Raw genomic sequence first — 17,110 nt, forward strand, 5'->3', positions numbered from 1 at the left:
GGTCCCAACCCCTTTCAGTCTGTCAGTCAATAAACATTTATTAAGAGCCTACTATGAGCCCTGCATGGCATTTCATGAGGCTTCTTAACCTTTTTGGTTTCCTGGTCCCCCTTGGGAGATGCCTATGGAACACCTCTCAGAATAATGATTTTAAATGCATTCATAAGATGACAAAGGACATTAATTACATTGAAATAGTGATTGAAATAGATATTTTTTTAAAAATCCACCAGCCCCAAGTTAAGAACCTACAGGCTTAAGACTTTCCAAGTCACCTGCACTGGCTCAGCTGATTAAACCCTGGAAAGAGCTCAAGGATCCCCACAGACCTTCCCAAGATGCATACCACATAACATCTTATAGAACCATCATGCCTCCTAATCCACCCATTTTACCAACAAGAAGACTTAGGCTTCATGATTTTGTCCTTTTGAGATCCTTGGAGCACAGTGATGAGTGGAACATCACAGATAGGCATGCAAAGTGGGTCAGGGGATGAGATAGGCTTTGAGATAGCTGGTGATTACAATGGATGGAGCACCAGGCCTGGAGACAGGAAGACTTGAGTTCAATTCTGACCTCAGACACTTACTATCTGTGTGACCATGAGCAAGTGATTTAACTTCTGTTTCCTCAGCTTCCTTAACTGTAAAATGGTATAATAGTAGTCCCTACTGATGGGGTATGAGATTTTGACACCCTGCCCCCCTTTGAGCTTTCCCATGAATTTCATGAACCCAGACCCTGAACTCAGACCCCTGATATTCTCCCAAGGCAGCAGGCTCCTTGCAGTATAATCCTTTCAATTGTCCTCTCATTGTGGCCCCTGCTCAACACTCCTCTCTGTTATCTCCCTACCACCCCAGGCTACTTCCCACTCCTTAATCCCATCCAAATGTTCCCTGAATTTTTCCTTATAAAAATATCAGTCTTGTCCCTATCAAATGCACAGACTCACTAAGAGTCTGGCCCACCCAACTGATGTCATAATAAACTCACTACTTGGACTGAAAGAAGGCTTGGGAGGTCGAATTCTTTCAAGGCAGACCCATGCCCTGTACCCTCGGACCAGTCACTACCTCCCAGGGTTGTTGTGAGGATCAAATGAAATATTTGTAAAGCACTTATCATGGTGCCTGGCATGTAGGATATATAAAGCTGTATGAATACTTATTCCCTTCCCTTTGGAATCAGTGAATCTAGGTAATGCTTCTATCTCTGTGACCTTGGGTCTCGGTTTCTTCATCTGTGAAATGGGAGGGTTGGGCTAGATGGTGTTTAAGGTCTATCCCAAGCCCCAGTGACAGGTCAGTTCATCAGTCACCAAGCACCAGTGGGGTGCCCTCGATGTGCCAGAAACGGGGCAAGCCCCACCTCTCCCCCCAGGAGCACAGAGACATTTCCAAGCACTAAAAGCCCAGGATATTTTCATTGGGTGCCATTTTCTTCACAGACTCTAGTTTCAGGAAAAACAGACTGGCCTCCAGGGTTATGAATGCAGTGAACATAGGATATGTGGGATGCGTTGGCGTCTCCATGGAAACAGCTCCCATAGAAAGAGGTAAAATAAATATGCTTCCCACTTCTGATCACCGGGTATCTTGAACACATGTTTCCTGTTCCTTTGTTGACATTCCATATTCACACAAGGGAGGCACCAAGACCCCTAAGTTATCATAACCTGGTGAGGACATGCCATAATGGAAAGAGGGGTGACTCACGTCTCAGCTGCTGCCAACATGGTGACCTTGGGCAAGTCACTGGACTTCCCTGGGCCTTAGTTTCTTCATCTGCAAAGTAATGGGATTGGATTCTATGACCTCTGGGTTCCCTTCTGACCCCCGAAATCTATAAAAGGTGAACTGGGGATGAGGGTGGCCAGTGAGGATGCCATGCAATTTTGGAATTCATTGAAGTCTTTCAGAATGGAGCTCCCCTCCCTACTAGCTTCCCACCTTTCCTATCAGACCGATACTCTGCTGACATCCCAAAGGCTGGATCAATTCTGAAGATCCAGTGTGTGCTCCTGGACCAGTTCCATCCAACAGTCATTTCCTGAGGACCAAAGGCACTTGACTGAGCTCTGATTTTGGGGTTTGGGGAGGGAGGCTGGCTGGATACCTGATTTCATCAGAGTAGGGGAACTATTGGTGTAGAAATCACCTCCTCCATACAAGAACAACGTGTCAGTGACTGACAGTCTTGGAGAGCTGCCAAGTAACTTACTCACAGCCATTTAGACAGTGTGTCCAAGGCAGTCCTTGAACCTGGGTCTCCCCAGCTCCAAGGCTGGCCTCCCCCAGTTATTATGATACAAAGACGAAAACAAGACAATCTCTGCCCTCAAGGACTCACTTCCTTTCAGGAGGATACAACAGGTATAGACAACAAAAGGCTTTGAAGGAAGTTTCCTACAACATGTGCAATCTCAAAGAAGTTGCACTCTCTGACTCCGGCGATTTCCTGAGCTACAAAATGAGGAGGTTGGACCCTACTACAGTCTTTGAGGATCCCTCCCGTTCTAGGTGTGGGATTTCAGAAAAAACAATGAACGCATAAATGATAAATGACCAGCAAACTGCCAAGCTGTTGTTGATCTGCACCTGAGAAGGGAGTTTCTCCATTAGGAGTTCCCCAACCCTGGCACTTAGGTAATACTTCGTAGTTTTCAAAATACTTTCTGATCCATTGTGTCATGGGATCCTCCCAACGACTGCATGAGTTAGGCAAGGCAGGTATTATTAGCAAGACTTTACAGATATGGAAACTGAGGCTCGGAGGAGGTTGGTTCAGTGACTCACTCAGGGTCACTCAGCAGAGACAGGACTGAAACCCTAGAAGCTCCAGCCTACAGGACCAGGGCTCCCTCCACAACATCATGACACCCACTCAAGGTTTGTTTTCAAAGCAGTTTACACCCAGTTGAACCGGTTTTTACACACAGAGACTCCATGCAGGGAGCTGCCTAGATGTCACAGGGGCATAATGCCTTTGTGTTCCAATCTATGTTTGGGAAGCTAATGGAAATAAACTGGGAAGAGGGTGATAGCCATCAACTCCGGATGGAGTTTGAACTCTGCCTCTGAGCCTTATCCTCAGTGTAGCCCTGGGCACCATACTTATTACCTGTCTGAGCCTCAGTTTCCTCATTTGTCTGTAAGAATGCAACTCTTTGGGACTCCAGCCAATTTTCAGATCACAAGGGGCATGTTAAAGAGACAACTCGATTAGTACTTTTTAGAGGTGAGTCCCTTCCAGTGTGAGTGAATCATTCCCTGTAAAGGACAGCAAAGCTTTGGGGAGCTCATTTGCACTGGAAAAGGACAGCTTGACCTTTTCCCCAACCACTTATTGGCATGGACCAAGAAGAGGATCTTAGATTAAAAAAATAATAAAACTTGAACCGTGGAGCTTTTTAGTAATTATTGGGCAAATGGTCATTGCCTGGTTTTGGTTTAGTCTACAGAGATGATGATTTTGGGAATATACTGGATGGTCATCAGATATTCTTGGAGAGCTGCCTAGTGTAGCAAGAGGCTAAATAATTTACTCATAGCCACAGAAAAAGTATTTCAGAAGCAGGATTTGAACGGAGGTCTTCCCAACTCCAAGGCTGGCCTCTCCCAATGACGTGAAGATGGCAATAGTAGAGATCTCTCACAGAAGAGATCTAGAACTTGGAGGTGGAGGAGACTCCAGCTACCCGTGAAGGGCAAGCCTTGAGAATCCTTCGGAGTGACCTCCAAGGTCAGCTAGGTGGCACAGTAGATAGTTAGAGGGTTGGACATGGAGGGAGGAGTGCCTGAGTTCAAATCCAGCTTCACGTAAAATGAGGATAACAATAGTTCTAATACTAAAGTCCTTTCAGGTTGCTGAGTTCAAATGACATGCTACGCGGAAATTACAAATCCTAAAACTCTGCCAGCCTAGAGATTTCCTTTTGCTATTTTTGTATAATCTTCCCCCCGCCCCCAGCCCCCACCAGAGGTGGCCAGGATCCTTTCATATAGGACCCTATCAATGTCACTGAAACAATAAATCTCATTATTCCAAAGGTTCCCTGCCAAAAGAAGAGAAAATTATTCATTTCAACACTAGGTCATAGAACGTTAGAACAGGAAAGGATCTTAGAAATAATTTAGTCTTGTACATGTATAGCCTAAATCAAATTGCCTGCCTTCTCAATGGAGGTGGAGGGGGGAGGGACGGAGAGAATCTGGAACTCCAAAGTTTAAAAAAAGAATGTTCAAAATTGAAAAAAACAAATGTTAAAAATTGTTTTAACATGTAATTGGGGGGGGAATTAAATATTATTAAAGTGCTAAAAAGTTGTTTTTACATGTAATTGGGAGAAAATAAAATATTAAATTTTTAAAAATCACTTAGTCTAAATCCTTCATTTGACAAAAGAAGCACCTGAGGCTCAGAGAGATTCAGTTGGTTCCCCAAGGCCGCACAGGTGTGACTGTGGTCAGGATTCACACCCAGGACTAGAACTGAAAATGGTCTCAATGGTACTATCCCTTAAAGCTTCATGGGGCATTGACCCTGGTCTTATTTTTTTCTCTGAAAACTGAAAAATGGATCCTTGTAAGCTGGGATACTAGAAGCCCAAAGCATCCATTAAATAATTACAGCCTGATGGTTTTCTACTGTCAACCTCAGAGTTCGGTCTAAGAAAGACAAACAGAATTAGGTTGTATGTGTGTTTTATTTCTCTCAAACTGACAGCATGCATGAGAAGCTGCAGTTGGACCTGAGCTCACTTTGGGGTTAGGCTGCACAGATTATAAAAACAAAAAAGAAACCCCAAAGCTGGGTGGTAATCGCTGGGTGGTGGCTCAATCAGGTACTGCCACCAGGGGCTTGATTTTTTTTTCCAAAGGGGTTGTTTCACAGAAGTCACAAGGCATCCCAGTATACACAGTATACACACCCAAGGAAAAGGGTCAGGCCAAGAAGTCCCCAAGGTCCTGGAACTAGGATGCTTGTGCTAGTTCTGTCCGTTAGAGCTGGTATGAACTGGCTTAGGTTAGTTCTATGGTCACCGGCACAGCAGAGGGTGTTCCAGGCTCAACAAGTGAACACTGCAAAGATCTCTGGTATGTCAGGCTCAAGGGATGCTCAGTCTGCTTCCTGATTGGCTGATCCTGATTCCCAGGTTAGTCCAGCCTCCTCTGGATAGTAAGCGAGCTCAAGCAGGTCAAGGTGGTTAGTAAAGCCATTAACATTCCATTTTCACACTACCCACTTGCCAAGCTCTCAGCTCTGTCTTTCATTTTCTGTGGTTTCCAACCAACTGGCAAATGTATACTGGATTCCTGCTGCATAGAGATACAGAATAGGCACCCCACCCTACAACTTACCGACCCAACTATCTTCTAGAAGCTATGGAAGCTCTGCCCAATGCCTTGGAGAGGGAGGGGAGCTCCCCAAGCCACCCTTGCTGGGTGCTGGCAGCCACTGGAGCTGGGGGAGGAAGGCTTTCCTTATTACTGAGAGGTAGTCACCACTGTTACTGAGTGGGTGAGGCACCAGTGGGTGGTTCTCAGTGCCCCAAACTGGAAGAGTGCTATGTGTTGGGTAAATTGTGGGTTTGTCTCTTGGTGGCTTAGCTGGGGAACAAATCTTAGATGGTTTCCATGGAAAATGCTCCAAACAGCAGACAAGTCATAAATGTTGGAGCTGGAAAAGATCTAGTTCAGCCCCATCACTTCAATTCTGTAAAATGAGCTTAAGCATCTATTATGTGCTGGGCACTGTGCTAGGCACCATGGAAACAGAGGCAAGAAAGGCAATGGCCCTGTCTTCCGGCAGCTTACTTAACTCTCCCCTGAAAGAACACAACATGTACACAGAGAAATAAATACAAATAACTTGAACAGTCATTTCAAGAAGGAGACTTGGGTTGAGATGAGGAAAGCCTTCATGTAGGATCAGGAGCTCCTGGTGCCAGAGGCAGAGAAGACTAGCCACTGGAAGAATCTGGGAAGGCTTCTTGGAGAAGATGGTGACTGTGCTCAAGCCTTAAAGGAATATCAGGACCTGGAGAGCACCAGAGAGGAGGGGGCTGTACTGTGAAGGAGGCTGAGGATTCTGAGAGGCAGGGGTCAGGAGGGAGGGGATTCCAGACCTGAGAACCACCACTCAGGCAGAGAAACAGGAGAGGGGACCTTGCATACCCTTCATGACCCAGCTCAAGTGCAATAAAGTCTTTATGGATCCCCTCAAGTGTCTAGTGCCTCTCTGTCCCCCAAATCACCTTGTGCGTGGGTTTTTTGTTTTGTTTTGTATCAGAAAGATATGGGTGCCTTGGTTGGTCCACATGAGTTAGCTAAATGCATAGTTGCAGCTCATATGTGATATCGATCGATATCTCTGGAATCGGGTCCATCTTTCTCCAAGGGAGATCGTGGTTTCCTCCTTGAAGGGAGCAGGAGAATGACCATGGCTGATCACTTTTGCCTTCCCTTGCCTGTCTCTAGGAGTGGTATCAAGCTAGAACTATATCTTTCTGCCTTCTCAAATATCTTTGGTCTAGAGATACAATGTTTACAGGTTGAGAAGGAAAACTGATTCCCTGGTCACTCTTAAGGGGGACAGTAACTCTTAGACAGCTAGATGGTGAAGTGGATAGAGGCCTGGGCATGGAGTCAGGAAAATGAGTCTTCTTGAGTTCAAATCCTGCCTCAGATGCTTACTAGCTGTGTGACCCTAAGCAAGTCACTTTACATTGTTTGCCTCAGTTTCTTCATCTGTAATATGAGCTGGAGGAGGAGGAAATGGCAAACCACTCCAGTATCTCTGCCAAGAAAACCCCAAATGGGGTCATGAAGAGTTGGACATGCCTAAAAAATGACCGAACCACAACCAACAAAGACTTTTGGGTGCTAAATTCATCATTTTTTCCACAGCCCCCAATCAGGAGCACATCTAGTCCAATTGCTTTCATTTTTGCAAATGATGAAATTGAGTCCCAGAGAGGTTAATTTCCCAAATTACCACAGCTTCTAGAGTCAGGGCCAGAACCCAGGTCTCCTGTCTCCTGGTCAACCCCTATGGGGTTAAAAACAAACTTTTACGACACAATACTTGAGAGTTTGGAACCTCTTGTGCTTCAAAACATTAAAGAATAAGAAATGGGTCCCTTCTTCCCAGCATGCCCTAGGAGCCACTCACCTGAGCGATGCGCAGAAACTATTAGCGTTGCATTAGTCAATCCACAACATCTGGAAACCCCTAGAGAAAACCCAATTTCTGCTTGGACCTTTGACTTTTCCCCCAGTCCTGAAATGTGTCCCCTCCTCATCTCTGCCTCTCAGAGTTCAGGTCTTCCTTCAGGGCTCAGCCCAGGTGCCATTTCCTCCAAGAAGACTTCCCTGATTCTTCCGGTGACCAGTTTTCTCTCCCTACTCAAATCACCTTGTATCATGTACTTATTTGGGGGCCTGTTTTCTCCCCTCATTTGAATGGAAGCTCTCTGAGGTCAGGGACTGTCCTTTGATAGTGGTTGTTGGTTTGTTTTCTTTAATCTTTGTATCTCTTTATAGCATTGAATGGCATGTACCGGATATAGTGCTGGCCTTGGAACCTGAGAAACCTGGTTCATATTCTATCTCTGACCCAATGGCAACATCACAGACTCAGAACAGGAAGGGACCTTAGAAGTCATCAAACCCAACCCCCTCATTTTACCCACAAGGAAACTGAGGCCAAGTGTAACACAGTGGATAGAACACTCAGTTTGGAGTCAAGAAGACCTAGGTTCTAGGACACTTAGTAGCCAAGTGACATTGGACAATCTTCTGCCTCAGTTTCTTTATCTGTAAAATGAGAGTGTTTGATTCAGTGGCCTTTAAGACTCTTTCTAACTTTAAATCTGTGAGCCCAAGTAACCTATCCAAAGTTACACCAATAGTAAAAGATTTTATCTGCTTAACCTTTCTGAGCCTCAGTAGCTTCATCTGTGAAATGGGGATGTTGGCACCTTTAGTTCCTACCTGACAAATTAAAATAAGAGAATGTTTCCAAAATACTTTGCAAGCCTTGAACCATGACATAAACACTAGCTATTACTGTCATTCTTGTTGCACGTCATAGTTCACCAACTGTTGGCCACACATTCTGATTTCCAATTAGATGTGAAGATTAATTGTGAGTGCTATGATGAATCTAGGATCTTCTCAATATGGGTGCCCCCTCCAATTTTCAGATCACCACCCATCTATGACAGCCCACCCTGGGCCGCTCTTGTCCATGCCTTCCCATTAGTCTACCGCAGCATGCTGAGCTTTTTTCTCATCCTCTAGACCTATCTTGGATACCAATGGACCCCCCAAAGATAAGGCAGCAGAATAGGGAATAGCGGGCAGGACCATAGAATCAGGAAGACCTAAGTTCAAATCCCACCTCAGACACTTAATAGCTGTGTGACCTTGGGTAAGGCACTGAACCAATGTGCCTCAGTTTCCTCATCTATAAAATGAGGGAGTTGGATTGTAAGGTCTCTTCCATGTAGTAATCTCTGATCCCATGATCGATTGACCATCCCTCCACTTACTACACGAACACTTCATCTTTTGTTCAGGTCACACATCTCTCTAATCTAGTGATTTTCACATCATGTCATTTACATAGCTTCCCTTTTGGTCATACTTCTCGATTCCTTCACTCCCATTCCAGTTATCTCCATTACCCTTTGGCTGATCCTCCACCACGATTCTTTAGAAACTGTGGTGGTCTGTAACTCACATCTGTACCATGTCACTGGAAGAGTGTTATTGTTGAGAAGACAAGAGATGCTTAGGATTGTTAAGTGTCCCTCATTTCCTGAGGCAAAGCAGCGTGCCCTCCTCCTCCCATTCCAGGACATTCACCTACTGCATTATCTGTACAAGGGATATGTACTCATGGGTGTTCTCTCATTTGTGGGATAGGGGCTAGAACTGTGACTTCCTCAGAACAGAGAACTCCCAGATGGGGAAACTCCCTCCACCAATGCTGGTCAGCATCTTCTCTATGACTCTTAGAGAGTTACCTAGAGATTAAGTGACTTAGAGATTAAGTGACTTGTTCAAGGTCACTCGGCCAGAGACAGGACATAAACCCAGGTCTTCCTGGTTCCCAGGCTTCCAGTAAAATTCAAACTACAGAAGATTTTTCATTATTTTGTACCTAACCTGGTTTCTTCTTATGAACCCAATGTAAGGAGTTGGAACTTCTCCAAAATGGTGGCTAGTAGCTAGAGGATGCTTCATTCATTCAATCAGTCGATCGATGGAGAAACATTTATTATTAAGATCTATTCTAGGGAAATAGTTCTCAATTTATCAGGGCTTAGTAAGCACTGACTCTGTGCCAAACACTCCTGGCATTTGGACATACAAAGGCTTAGATTAAATGCTTCCTCCTTTCAAAGAATTTACGTTCTGCTGGGAGGGGAAGGAGGAGGGTTGGGAGGGGGTTTAACAAATACATTTAGAAATATATACAAGACAAATACAAAATTAATTGAAGATTGGGGGGGCACAGCTTATCAATAAAGGCTTCATGTAGGAAGTGGGACTTGAGCTGAATGCTGGTGGCAACTAGACATTCTAAGAAACTGGGGCAGGGCAGGTGAGCATCATGGGCATGGGGGCAGCCCTTCCACAGCCATGGAAGTGATAGATGGAGCATTGTGTATGAGGACCAGCAAGAAGGTGGGTGAAGGACCACAAAGGAGGTTGAAGCCAGGTTGGGAATGACTTCAAATAGCAGAGGTGGTTACTTTTGACCCTAGAAATGATGAAGAGCCACTACTAGGGTTAATTGAGCAGAGAAATGACAGATTAGATGGGGTAGGCAGCTGTAGAGCACTGGATATGGAGTCAGAAAGAGTGAGCTCCAAACCAGCCTCAGACGCTTACTGCACAATGCTAACCAAGTCACTAAACCACAGTCAGCCTCCGTTTGCTCATCTATAAAATGGAGACAGTAATAACCCCCACCCCTGGATTGTTGTGAGGGTAAAGTGAGATATTTGTCAAATGTTTCAGAACCCTAAAGCTCTATTTCCTGTGCTTAAAACAACCATTTCAACAATTGCGTGGAGGATGAATTGAAGTGGGAAATGGGGAAGGGTGGGAAGCTTGAAGCAGGGGCCTAGCTGGGAGGCTACAGCAATAGGCTAGGTGAGAAGTGATCTAGCAAAATGCACCTAACTCATGCAGAAAGATCCGTGAGTAGATAAGACATAATTCCTACAGCTGAATCCATTTGCAATGGGGGCAAGGGCCATTGTGGGGGATGGGCCCAGAGATAAGTCACAGCCCAGACAGGGATCATGGAGTTTGGCCTGGCTCAGCAGGAAGAGCTCTTCCTGGCTAGAAGTCATCTCTCCCTCCCCCCACCTCCGTAGCCCTTTGGACCCCACCTATGGAATTTCCCCAGTCTTTCCTTGTTTTACTCATCTGTTTCCCTGTCTTATCTTCCCTATAGACTGTTAACTCCACGTGTGCAGGCTAGACAATTGTCTGTGAAAAAAGGGTGCCACAAGCTTAATATGAGTTTCTATGTATCCCCTCTAGACTACATAGTACAAGGCTGTCGGTGCGCATTTGTGAAATAAAGGAGTGAGTGAATGAATGAATGAATGAATGAATTTGCTGCTGTTTTTAAATAACAGACAAAAGCACTTTCACTTTGGCTTTACAGAAAATGGCTTTCCTGTGACAAAGGGCATGGCTGCCCAAGCCCACAGCCTCAGGGCTGCGAGTCTGATCTTACTTACATCTCTGTCTCTTGGCCATCAGGAACTCATGTTATCTTGTTTGCTAATGAGAGATGCAGATCTCCACCTGGCAAAGACTGAATGGCCCACCTACTAGGGAACAAAATGCTGCTCCCCCTCCCCTCCCACCTCCCTGTCCTGCAGGATGAGGATCCCACTGCCCTCTTTCTCGTGGGGCATCAGCTCCAAGTCACCAGTGAGGAGAGGGCCAACAAGCCAAAGGCTCCACCAGGATTTTGTCTGCTATGGAAGGGCCTGGGCCAATGAATGGCCTAATCTGACTCCAGTTAGACTCAGAAACCCTGGCATTTTGGAATTTCTGGGCTCATTTGGCTACAGCAAGATGGAGGGTACCTTAAATCCTTCTTTCTTACCATCTCCCCCCAGTGAGGTTCATTTTTCTGGTTTTGAAAAGACAGATGGAAACTGTGCCTAGAGATGATTGAACTGTCACATATCCTCTCAGCCCCCTTGAAAGGGCTGTCTTATAATACACAACCCAGACGTCCAATAATCTAGGCCAGCTAAAGGACAGACCCAAATTTTTCACATTTCCCAACTATAATTGACATCACACTCAGAACTTGGTGGGACTGTAATTTGGAGGAACTGAGCTAAGCTGTGAACCTAATTCTCCAAGCCTCCCCAGAGACTTAGGGCATGTAGGGAGTGAATTGTGTCCCTCACGTGTTGGGGGAGAGTATTTATATGTTTATTCTTGCTATACTGTTGAAGTAAATATTCCTTTTTAAAAGCTAGTCTGACTAGCTTAAATGGAACTGGGGTACAGGGCTCCCCTAAAGTTGAGGGGACACAATCATTGGGACTTGAACCAATGACAGAGACTAGATTCCCCCAACCCCCTTGAGAGTACTAGAGGATCCTGGGGGAGGGATGGAAAGTAACATACCTGGCTTTTGGGCCATCTACATTTAATCTATGTCATGTCACAATATCCTCCCTGCCCCCTCCCCCATCCTGAGAATATGTACCTCATTTTTTACCTAGAGTCTTCCATCTCTTGGCCAAGGTCAGGGTCAGAGGGGTAAGGGCAATGTATGGTTAAGTTCAGTTTCACACTAAGTAGGAAAACAGGGAAGAGGAGAGATTTTTTAAAAAATTATAGGTTAATGATCTTAATTTTGACTCTTGGCAAAATTCTAGTGCCTATTGATTAAGGAGATGCTTTGAGAGCTTTTAGAAAGGGAAACAGTGATCCCTACAAACTGACATAGTTTCACCAGGAGTGGGTCATTCCAGACAAACCTTATTAGGGTTACTAGGCTGGTAGGTGCCATAAACAACATTATACCTGTATTTTAAAAATACACTTAACAAAACCTAACATCATATCCTTAAAAATGGAGAAATTTGGTCCAGATGTTAGTGCAGTTAGGGAGAGACAGAACTGGCTAGACAAGCAGACTTGAAGAGCAATGATTAATGGGTGCATGACATCTTAGATGGAGGCTTCTAGTGGACTGCCCCAGGGATCCATTCTTGTCCTTGGGCTATTCAGTGATGTTATCGATCACTTAGAGGAAGGCAGACACACATCCAGTTTTTGGATGATGCAGAGCTAAGAGGGATAGGTAACAGTGGTGGGGTCCCAAAAGATCTCAGTAAGTTAAAATGATAGATTGGTTCTAATAATGGGAATCTACTAAGGAGAAATCTAAAATCCTGTATGGGTTAACAAAAATAATCTGTAGCCCAAGTAACAGATGGAGAAAATGTGTTTTGACAACAGTTTATGAGAGAAAAGGTCGAGAGGTTCTTGGTGGACCACCTCCTCAATATGAGTCCCAAAATGTGGGATGGCAGCTCATAAGGCTAATGTGGTCTTGGCTTCATTAGTAGAGAGATGGTGTCCAGAGGGAGGGAGAGAGCAGTCCTTACAGCTCCTCCAGGCAGTCCGTATCAGGACTCTCATGTGAAGCCCTGGGCACACTATTCTAGAAAGAGGCTGGCAAAGCTGAGTGAGCCCAGAGCAGGGTGGCCCAGGGACGAGAAGCCTCACGAGAAGTGAGCATCAGCTAAAGAAACTAGAGATTTTTAGCCTGAAGAAGGAAAAAAGCAACTTTGGCCAAAGGGGCAGAGAGGAAGGAATGGCATTATTATTGTTTAATACCTGAAAGGCTTTAAGACTTAATTTTTTTTTAACTAACACGTGCCAGGCACTGTGCTAAATACTTGCAAATTATTAATCTTGTCTGATCTTCACAACAGCTCTGGGAGGCAAGTGCTATTATTATCCCCATGCAGATGAGGAAACTGAGGCAAACAGAAGCTGAGTGACTTGTTCAGAGTCACACAAGTACCAAGTGTCTGAGGCTAGGTTTGAACTCAAGTCTTCCTGACTTCCTGACTTCAGCCCGGTGCTCTACCCACTGTACCACCCAGCTGATTAGCCTCAGAAGGTGAGCAACAGATGGAAATCCATTCACAGAGCCATTCAAAAGTGAAATGGGCTGCCTCAGGAAATAATGAATTCCCCTGCTCTGGAGCTCCACAGGCAGAGTCTGGATGGCCATGAGTTGGAGATGTCCATTAAGGTAAATGTTGGACAAGACAGCCTTTGAGGGTCTTTTCAATTTGGAGATTTTATGATTCTGTGGAAAGGTTTAATAGGATGATGGCCCAGAAGAGACCTTAGAGGTCATCTGGTCCCTCCCTTTTATAGATGGGGAAAGTGAGGACGGGAGAGTGCTAGTGATGCCTACAATCTTGCATGTGGTAAACGGCAGAGCTAGGGCCATGTTATCAGAGTCCAAACCCAGCGTCTCCACTGGACCGCCTGGCCTCCTCCCTACTCAAGTATCTGGTTTAAACAAGTTTCATGAGATCACATTTGACCCGATTAATAAACTCTTGTCAAAGCCTTTAGCAGCATCCAATTGCATATAATTAAGGGGCTGATTCCCGGCTCAGCTCAGGGGGCCACATTTTAGGAAAAACATTGCTGAGCTGGCTCCGAGAATTCAGAGGAAGTCAATCGGAATGGCAAAGGGTGTTGAGTCCATGTCACATGAAGATTGTTTGAAGAAAGTGAGGCATGTTTAGCCTGGAGACGATAAGATCCAGCTGTCTTCAAGTACTCGAAGGGCTGTCACATGGAGGAAGGATTATGCTTGTTTTGTTTGGACCCACTCGAGAGAACTAGAAACAAGAAGGAGAAAAGAGGTCAAAGAGGTACATTTAGACTTGATGTAAAGAAAAACTTCCTCCTACCTGGAGCTGTCCAAAAGTGGAATGGCTTGCCAAGAGAGGCAGTGGCTTGATGCCTATTTGTCAGATGCATTCTGGTGGGGATTCTTTATGGAGGGCTTGGACTGTGGAGTTCTCTTCCAACACACGGAACGTATGTGTACGATCATAAAGTAGGTCTGACATACAGCCCTAGCCATGGATCTGCTTGGCAGTACATTGTCGATACAGTATATTCAAATGTATACAAAATGTAGCAACTCCGGGTAGCTTATAGCTTGCAGGGCAGTTTCCCCAGCAGATAACTACCCTAGTTTTAAGCTATACTAAAACAATGTATATAGTTTAAGATATAGTCTGTGTATTTACATCGTCTAAAACTGTAGTTCAAAAGCCCCCACCAATGAGTTGCTCTTAACAGTTAACCAGAAGGCAACAATTATTAGTTCAAAGCAAAGGCATTTAATGAATTGGTATAGGAAGAAAAGTAGCAACAAGACCCATAAACCTTGGAACTGTCTCTCAGAAATATGCATAACACCATTGACGAAAATGGACATACAGAGGGAACACATCATGGAGAACACCAATAGGCCATGCATGTGGCCAGGGTGCACGTGAGTATGGAGAGGAGCACATTTAAGGAAGACAAGTAGAGGGGCATGCACAACTCAAAGCTGAAGGGCCCCTGAGATCTTTTTGTGATGTCATAGAGCTGCCTCCCGTGACATTCAAATGGTCCTGTGTCGATCTCTGCTGGATGCAGCTCTGCTCTTGTCTCTACTGCCTTCAGATTCTGGCTTAGCTCAAATCTTTGGGTAGAGTGCGGCCATACTCTTTTAAAGTTTAAAATCTAGATAGAGGCTTTCCCCAGAAATTTCAGAAAAGGCAGAAAGAGGCTTTGTCCAGGACCAGCAGAAAAACCTCCCCTTTCTGGCTCCTTGGGTGGCTAAGCCCTTTATTTCTCCAGTAAGAGCTTCACAGTCCCAGGTGCTGAGCTCTTTAGATCAGAGTACAAGGTTATTCCAAGGAGCTAAAACCTTCGGGCTTAATCTTTTCTCTGGACTCCTATTCCCATTGACGGTCTTTAGGCCCTCAGTCAGAAGACCGACCCCATGATAGTTGGTCAATATGCTTCCCAAACGTTTATCTCTGATGATGGCTAGGCTAAAACCTAGTCAAGGGTGATTTGCCTAACAACTATCCAACAGCTCTGGGTGTTTAGCTTTCCCTTTTGTAAACCCTAAGTGTCTTCTGTTAGTCCATGGAGGTGGAGGGGCAGAGAGAAGGTACAGGGGCAAGCTAAGGGAGTGGGAGGGCAGTGGAGACTCTGAGGAAGGTCTAACTAACCCTCAGCCCCATTTCTGGCCTCTTCCTAGGTGGATGAGGCTGACATAGACTCCAAAGAACCCAAATCTTTACAAATAAAACTGTTTTCTTCTTATAAAATTCTGTAGGATTCTAGCTGCTCCCAAATTCCGGCCTGGGGTTGCCCTCAGTCGGAGCAAATTTGTGGGATTTTACTATATTTTTTGCTTTTTCTCATCCATCCTCTTCTCTGCTCACATAGCCACCACCTCACCCTCATCACCTCTCACCTATTTCAGTAGACGGACATGCTTCCAGTCTCTCGTCTCTCCAATACATTTCTCCACACAGCTGCTAATGTTGCATTCCTAATCACATCTCTAACCTTGTCACTCTGCAGCTCAAAAATCTTCTTTGGCTCCCTTTTGCCTCTAGGATCAAATGATGAAATTGAGCTGGCATTTAAAACCCTCCAACTACCTTTCCTGACTAATTCATATTAAGCCCCTTCACAGAGGCAATTGCAGCCAAACTGGCCTGCTGGTGGTTTCCACCATCCTGCTTGCTATGTTATGTTCCACAGATATCTTAGATCCAAAACTGAGCTCATTATCTTTTCTCCCTAAGCCTTCCCTTCTTCCTCACTTCTCTATTACTGCCCAGAGTACCACTGTCTTCCCAGTCCTCCCAATTCCCCTCACATCCTAGGAATCATCCTTGGTCCTCACTCTGCCCACTCTCCCCACTCCCACCATATTCAGTCTGTTACCAAGGCCTGTCAACTTTACTTTGGTAACATCTTATATATTTATGACCCCTCCTCTCCTTTGATGCTGCCACCATCTTGGTACAGGTCCTCGTCATCTCACACATGGACTATTGCAATAGCCTGCTAGTTAGTCTATTGTCACTAGTCTCTCCCAACTCCAGTCCAACCACCACTCAGCTGCCAAAGTGATTTTCCTAAAACACAGATGACCATGTCACCCCACTGTCAGGTCAATAAACTCCAATGGCTCTCTATTGCCCCCAATATCAAATATAAATGCTCTACTTAGCATTCAAAACCCTTCACAATCTGGCCACCCCTACATTTCCAGTTTTCTTATACCCTAGTCCCCCCATATACTCTGTGGTCTAGTGACATTGGTCTCCTGGCTGTTCCTCACACAAGAACCTCCTCTTGACTCTATACATTTTCCCTCATTGGTCCCCAAGACTGAATTCTCTCCTTCCTCCTCTCTGCCTCATGGTTTCTCTGGCTTCCTTCAAGTCCCAGCTAAAATCACACCTTCTCCAGGAAGCCTTTTCTAAGCCCCCTTAATGCTAATTTCTTCCCTTGGTTAATTATCTCCAGTTTATCCTCTTCTTGTTTGTACATGTTTTCTCCCCATTAGACTGTGAAATCCTTAAGAGGAGACTGTCTTTTGCCTTTCTTTTTATCCCCTGGAGGAAAGAGTGGGGCCGATGATCTTACACAGCTCCCTTAAATCCAATTCACTGGCAAGTCAAGACATCACCCTCCTGAAGTCATTGATCCTCTCTGAGAATGAAGGACGAATAATAACTGTTTAGCACGATGCCTCGTACATTTCTTTTCAGTCATGTCCATCTCTTTGTGATCCCATTTAGGGGTTTCTTAGCAGCGATACTGGAGTGGTTTTCCATTTCCTTCTCTAGCTCATTTTACAGATGTGGAAATGGAGACAAACAGGGTAAAGTGACTTGCCCAGGGTCACACAGCTAGTAAATGTCTAAGGCAGGATTTAAATTCAGGAAAATGAATCTTCCTGAATCTAGACTCTATCACTTCATCATCTAGCC

Source organism: Trichosurus vulpecula, chromosome 9, assembly GCF_011100635.1.
Source record: "Trichosurus vulpecula isolate mTriVul1 chromosome 9, mTriVul1.pri, whole genome shotgun sequence".
In the NCBI taxonomy this organism is placed as follows: Eukaryota; Metazoa; Chordata; class Mammalia; order Diprotodontia; family Phalangeridae; genus Trichosurus; species Trichosurus vulpecula.